Here is a 5,845-nt window from a genome sequence, read left to right as displayed (position 1 = left end):
TTCCAAAGCACCGCACCACCGACCATATCTATACCCTTCACACTCTCATTGAAAAACATATACACCAAACAAAAAATGGGAAAATATTCGCTTGTTTCATTGACTTCAAGAAAGCTTTTGACTCTATTTGGCACGAAGGGCTCTATTACAAACTTCTTCAGTGTGGAATAGGGGGCAAAGTCTATGACCTTATTAAATCGATGTATCTGAAAAATAAATGCGGTGTCAAAATTGGAGACAAACGCACCGGTTTCTTCACCCAGAGAAGAGGCGTCCGGCAGGGTTGCAATTTGAGTCCGACCCTGTTCAACATATACATAAATGAGTTAGCAGACAAGCTGGAGCAAAGCGAGTCACCGGGTCTCTGTCTCCTGGATGAGGAAGTGAGGTCCCTGTTCTATGCGGACGACCTGGTTCTGCTGTCTCCCACAGAACAGGGATTACAGCAACATTTAGACCTACTCGACAAATACTGCCAAAATTGGGCCCTGACAGTAAATCTAAAGAAAACCAACATCATGATTTTTCAAAAAAGGCCCAGATGTCAGGAAAACAAATACCAGTTTACTCTCCGTGATACCATCATAGGACACACTATGAGCTACACTTACCTTGGTCTAACCATTACAGCATCAGGGAGCTTCAACATAACAGTGAATGCGCTAAAAGAAAAAGCCCGAAGAGCCCTATATGCAATAAAAAGAAAATTCTACAACATCCAAATTCCAATCAAAATCTGGCTCAAAATATTTGATAGTATAATCCTGCCCATTACGCTGTATGGTAGTGAAGTATGGGGCCCACTCAATCACCATAGCTACACTAAATGGGAAAAACACACAATAGAAGCCCTACATGCAGAATTTTGCCGAAGCATTCTTCGCACCCAAAGGAAAACACCAACAAATGCATGTAGAGCCGAACTAGGCAGATACCCACTGATAATAAACATCCAAAAATGAGCACTAAACTTTCTAAATCACCTCAAATCTAGTTCCCCAGACACCCTTCATTTTAAAGCCCTCCAGACCCAAGAGCTGAACCCAGAAACGAGTCCCCTGAGTCAGTGGTTACTGAAACTAAGTACTCCTACCCAGCTGGACCCTGACCAGTCCCAGACCAACACTGCTCTCCAAACACCAATCCGAGTGAACCAAATCATTAAACAATGCAAAGAAACCTACCTGGAACATTGGAACAAAATAATCAAAAGCCAAAGCAGATTAGATTGCTACCGGGCCCTAAAAAGAGAATATAAACTGGCAGACTATCTCTCGACCATCAGAGACACAAAACAGAGACAGAACCTCACCAGATACAGATTAAGCGACCACCAACTGGCAATTGAAAAAGGAAGATACAAGAAATCCTGGCAACCTAAAGAAAATAGAATATGTGATCACTGTCTGGCCGGCGAGGTTGAGACAGAGGTGCACTTCCTCCTAAAATGCGAAAAATTCAACAAAACAAGAAACATATATTTTGACAAGCTCAGCCAAACAACCCCAGATTTCAAAGAATTGGATGACCTGTCAAAATTAAGAATAGTCCTGGGGGAGGAGACAGACCATATCTTGGTGCCCAATATGTAACAACGTGTCACAACCTGAGGAACAGTGAGTGACTAACGAGCACACCCATAGCATATATAATCTAAAAATGTTTAAATCAATACTGAATGTACCCAACGACTGTTTAAATTAATACTGAATGTACCCACGAGGGTCAACGACTGTTTAAATTAATATTGTCTGTACCCAACGAGGGTCAAAATTGTTTGACACCTACAGAATGTTGTAAACCTGTACTTTTTGTTATGTAAGCTTTGGCAATATGGTTCCCTGTAAACTTTCATGCCAATAAAGCTTTTGAATTGAATTGAATTGAAAAATTGAGAGAGGGAAGGAGAGAGAGAGAGAGGGAAGGAGAGAGAGACAGACAGAGACAGAGATGGAAGGAGAGAGAGAGACTGAGGGAGAGAGAGAGACTGGGGTGGAGAGAGAGAGACGGGGAGAGAGAAAGAGGAGAGAGACTGGGGGGCGAGGGAGAGAGAGATAGACAGGGAGATGGAGAGAGAGAGACTGAGGGGGGAGAGAGAGAGTAGAGCGACTGGGGGGAGAGAGAGGAGAGAGACTGGGAGGGAGAGAGAGAGACTGAGGGGGAGAGAGAGAGTAGAGCGACTGGGGAGAGAGAGGAGAGAGACTGGGGAGAGAGAGAGAGAGAGAGAGAGACGGGGAGAGAGAGAGAGAGACGGGGAGAGTGAGGAGAGTGACTGGGGAGAGAGAGGAGAGAGACTGGGGAGACTGAGAGACTGGGAGCGAGATGGGGGAGCGAGATGGGGGAGAGAGGATGGGGAGAGAGAGGGAGAGAGAGAGAGACGGGAGAGTGGGAGAGAGAGAGAGGAGAGAGGAGACGAGAGAGAGAGAGATAGGAGACGAGGAGAGAGAGAGAGAGAGACGGGGGAGAGAGAGAGAGATATGGGAGAGAGAGAGAGACTGAGGAGGAGAGAAGAGAGAAGAGAGACGAGAGAGAGAGACTGGGAGAGAGAGACTGGAGGAGGAAAGTCTGGAGGAGGGAGCGAGACTGGGGGAGAGAGAGGGACTGGGAGATAGAGAGATAGAGAGAGAGAGAGAGACTGAGGGTGGAGAGAGAGTGAACCAAATCATTAAAAAATGCAAAGAAACCTACCTGGAACATTGGAACAAAATAACCGAAAGCCAAAGCAGATTAGAATGTTACCGGGCCCTAAAAAGAGAATATAAACTGGCAGACTACTCACGACCATCAGAGACACAAACAGAGACAGACCCTCACCAGGTACAGACTAAGCGACCACCAACTGGAAATTGAAAAAGGCAGATACAAGAAATCCTGGCAGCCTAGAGAGAATAGAATATGCGATCAATGTCTGGCTGGCGAGGTGAAACAGAAATGCATTTCCTCCTAAAATGCGAAAATTCAACACAATGCATTTCCTCCTAAAATGCGAAAAATTCAACACATCAAGAAACATATTATTCAACAAGCTAAGCCAAACAACCCCAGATTTCAAGGAATTGGATGATCTGTCAAAATTGAGATTAGTCCTAGGAGAAGGAGACAGACCATACCTTGGGGCCAAATATGTAACAACATGTCACAACCTGAGGACTGTTTAAAATTAAGACTGTTTAAAATTAATATTGAACGTACCAAATGAAGTACAAAGACTGTTTAAAATTAATATTGTTTAAAAGTAATATTGTATGTACCCAACAAATGTCAAATCGATTGACACCTACAGAATGTTGGAAAACTGTACCTTTTTGCTATGTAAGCTTTGGCAATATGGTTCTCTGTAAACTTTCATGCCAATAAAGCATTTTAATTGGAATTGGAATTGGAATTGGAGAGAGAGAGACGGGGGAGAGAGAGAGAGAGAAACTGGGGGAGAGAGAGAGAGAGACTGGGGGAAGAGATAGAGAGACTGGGAGACAGAGAGAGAGATAAAGAGACGGGGGAGAGAGAGAGAGCTTGGGGGGAGAGGGCTAGAAATTCGGTATCGCCCCCGTTTGGAGAGGGAAGGAGAGAGAGACAGAGAGAGCAAGGGAAGGAGAGAGAGAGAGAGAGAGGAGGAGAGGAGAGAGAGAGAGAGAGGGAAGGAGAGAGAGACAGAGAGAGAGAGAGAGGGAAGGAGAGAGAGGGAAGGAAGAGAGAGACCGACAGATAGAGAGGGAAGGAGAGAGAGAGACTGGGGGGGAGAGAGAGAGAGACGAGGAGAGAGAAAGAGTAGAGAGACTGGGGGGAGAGAGGGAGGAGAGAGAGAGAGACGGGGAGATAGAGAGAGACTGGGGGAGATAGAGAGAGAGAGAGAGCGACTGAGGGGGGAGAGAGAGACTGGGGGGGGAGAGAGGGCGAGAGAGAGAGACGGGGAAGGGAGAGAGGGACTGGGGGGAGAGAGAGAGAGAGAGAGAGAGTGGGAGACAGAGAGAGATAGAGAGACGGGGAGCGAGAGAGAGATTGGGGGAGAGAGAGAGAGACTGGAGGAGGGAGAGGCTGGAGGAGACAGAGAGACGGAGAGAGAGAGAGACTGGGAGAGAGAGACTGGAGGAGGGAGAGTCTGGAGGAGGGAGAGAGACTGCGGGAGAGAGAGAGACTGCGAGATAGAGAGAGAGAGAGCGAGGGGAGAGAGAGAGAGACTGAGGGTGGAGAGAGAGAGAGAGAGAGACAGGGAGAGAGAGAGAGAAACTGGGGGAGAGAGAGAGAGAGAGACTGGGGGAAGAGATAGAGAGACTGGGAGACAGAGAGAGAGAGACTGGGAGACAGAGAGAGAGATAGAGAGACGGGGAGAGAGAGAGAGATTGTGGGGGAGAGGGCTAGAAATTCGGTATCGCCCCGTTTGGAGAGGGAAGGAGAGAGAGACAGAGAGAGCGAGGGAAGGAGAGAGAGAGAGAGGGGTTCTATGCGGACGACCTGGTTCTGCTGTCTCCCACAGAACAGGGATTACAGCAACAACTAGACCTACTCGACAAATACTGCCAAAATTGGGCTCTAACAGTAAATCTAAAGAAAACCAACATCATGATTTTTCAAAAAAGGCCCAGATGTCAGGAAAACAAAATACCAGTTTACCCTCAGTGATATCACTATAGGACACACTATGAGCTACACCTACCTTGGTCTAACTATTACAGCATCAGGGAGCTTCAGCATAGCAGTGAATGCACTAAAAGAAAAAGCCCGAAGAGCCCTATATGCAATAAAAAGAAAATTCTACAACATCCAAATCCCAATCAAAATCTGGCTCAAAATATTTGACAGCATAATCCTGCCCATTGCACTGTACGGTAGTGAAGTATGGGGCCCGCTAAATCACCAAAGCTACACTAAATGGGAAAAACATACAATAGAAGCCCTACATGCAGAATTCTGCCGAAGCATCCTTCGCACCCAAAGGAAAACGCCAACAAATGCATGCAGAGCCGAACTAGGCAGATACCCACTGATAATAAACATCCAAAAACGAGCACTAAACTTCCTAAATCACCTCAAATCTAGCTCCCCAGACACCCTTCATTTCAAAGCCTTTCAGACCCAAGAGCTAAACCCAGAAAAGAGTCCCCTGAGTCAGCTGCTACGGAAACTAAGTACTCAGCCGGACCCTGACCAGCCCCAGACCAACACAGCCGCCCAAACACCAATCCGAGTGAACCAAATCATTAAAAAAATGCAAAGAAACCTACCTGGAACATTGGAACAAAATAACCGAAAGCCAAAGCAGATTAGAATGTTACCGGGCCCTAAAAAGAGAATATAAACTGGCAGACTACCTCACGACCATCAGAGACACAAAACAGAGACAGACCCTCACCAGGTACAGACTAAGCGACCACCAACTGGAAATTGAAAAAGGCAGATACAAGAAATCCTGGCAGCCTAGAGAGAATAGAATATGCGATCAATGTCTGGCTGGCGAGGTTGAAACAGAAATGCATTTCCTCCTAAAATGCGAAAAATTCAACACATCAAGAAACATATTATTCAACAAGCTAAGCCAAACAACCCCAGATTTCAAGGAATTGGATGATCTGTCAAAATTGAGATTAGTCCTAGGAGAAGGAGACAGACCATACCTTGGGGCCAAATATGTAACAACATGTCACAACCTGAGGACTGTTTAAAATTAAGACTGTTTAAAATTAATATTGAACGTACCAAATGAAGTACAAAGACTGTTTAAAATTAATATTGTTTAAAAGTAATATTGTATGTACCCAACAAATGTCAAATCGATTGACACCTACAGAATGTTGGAAAACTGTACCTTTTTGCTATGTAAGCTTTGGCAAAGAGAGAGGGAAGGAGA

The sequence above is a fragment of the Somniosus microcephalus genome, chromosome 4 (assembly GCF_052327205.1).
Source record: "Somniosus microcephalus isolate GS21.2 chromosome 4, FLI_Smic_1.0, whole genome shotgun sequence".
Classification (NCBI taxonomy): domain Eukaryota; kingdom Metazoa; phylum Chordata; class Chondrichthyes; order Squaliformes; family Somniosidae; genus Somniosus; species Somniosus microcephalus.
Note: the sequence above shows the minus strand (reverse complement) of the source record.